We start from the raw sequence: 1445 nt of genomic DNA on the forward strand, positions 1-1445 counted from the left end.
CAAATTTACGATACTTGATAAGGACAGAGCACTCAGGAAGATAGGCATGCGCTGACTGGTGCTTACTCATTGATCTATAGTGAACAGTTTCACGTGGTTTTTCCCACACCATAGCCCATGTGAGACTGTCCCCTAGAAACTAGTAAATGAGCATATGGACCCACATTGTCCTTTCTTACTAGGTAATCCACCTCTGATGAGGCCCTCACCCTTCCAATCACTTTCTGTCAGGGTGCTGATCAGGGCGACCTGAACCTCATGCCGGGAGGTGGTGGTCTCCAGAACCTTCTCCTAAGGAGACCTTTTCCTTTCCTGACACCCCCAGGCTGGAAAACTGGGATTTTGTTTTATCTACCAGACTCCCTCTTAGGAGTGATGTTTCAGTTGGCCTTGTTTCAGTAAAAATTACACAAGAGATACTATGTGTTCATTGAACACTGGCTTGAGTCTCCACCTGGCACTGAGCTAAGTGGTTTACATGCACCAGTTCCTTAAAGCCTCACAATAACCCAAGGGGAGTTGGTACTAATATTAGCCTTGTATTTCTGTAAATAGTGAACCCAAGGCAAAAAAAAGATACAAATTATGTTGCTCAAGGCCATACAACAACGTTCGGGTTGTAGCCCAAGTCAGCTAGTTCCAATGCACCTGCTCTTGACCATGACAATACATCCCTTTCTTTAGCTGTTTACTCATTTGTCTTGCCTTGAAGTTGTGGGCTCTTAGGGAGCAAGGACCACATCTGCTTCGTGGCACAACTTGGCAGGTAGCAGGTACAGAGGGAAGCCTGGTAGTTAGTACAAGGATGCCTACATTAAAACTTTGGGGTTCACTTGTGAAGAGAGTTCTCAGCAATGTGGACTTGGAGAAAAAAGGCACATCTGCTCCCCCTTTTCAAGCCCAGTGTCCCCCCAAAGAGAGCTGCTGTGGCCTCACAGCTGTTGGAGCTCACTGGATACTCCATTGGGGCTCAGGCTGTTTCCCAAAACAAGTTCACATTGTTTTGAAACCATGGTGCAGGGCAGGCAGAGAGCAAATAGAAGTTGATCCTCACACAACAGGCAGTAACTAAGGCACAAGAGGGAGCGGAACAGGGTTGGGACTGGAAGGGCACGCTGACGTGTGCTAAGGGAGTGCACATTTCCAAAAAGGGTCCACCTCTACTGAAGGCAGCCCAGCAAGTGGAGCAGGAGCCCTGGGGTGTTCCTGTCCTTTGACCTAATCATCCTCTCCTGAGATTTTCCTCTGTACGAAGCAGCACCCAGAATTGAGAAGATGCATGCATGAAGACGTTCATGACCAGATTGATTGTAGTGCTATAACACAGGGACAAATGAATTGCCTAATAATAAGGGGTAGTTAATTAAATTATGGCGTATCCACTTCATGGCATATTATGAGACCATTTAACATACTTGTTCTGAAGCCTGGCAGTAGCCTGAGGA

The sequence above is a fragment of the Tenrec ecaudatus genome, chromosome X (assembly GCF_050624435.1).
Source record: "Tenrec ecaudatus isolate mTenEca1 chromosome X, mTenEca1.hap1, whole genome shotgun sequence".
NCBI classification, from domain to species: domain Eukaryota; kingdom Metazoa; phylum Chordata; class Mammalia; order Afrosoricida; family Tenrecidae; genus Tenrec; species Tenrec ecaudatus.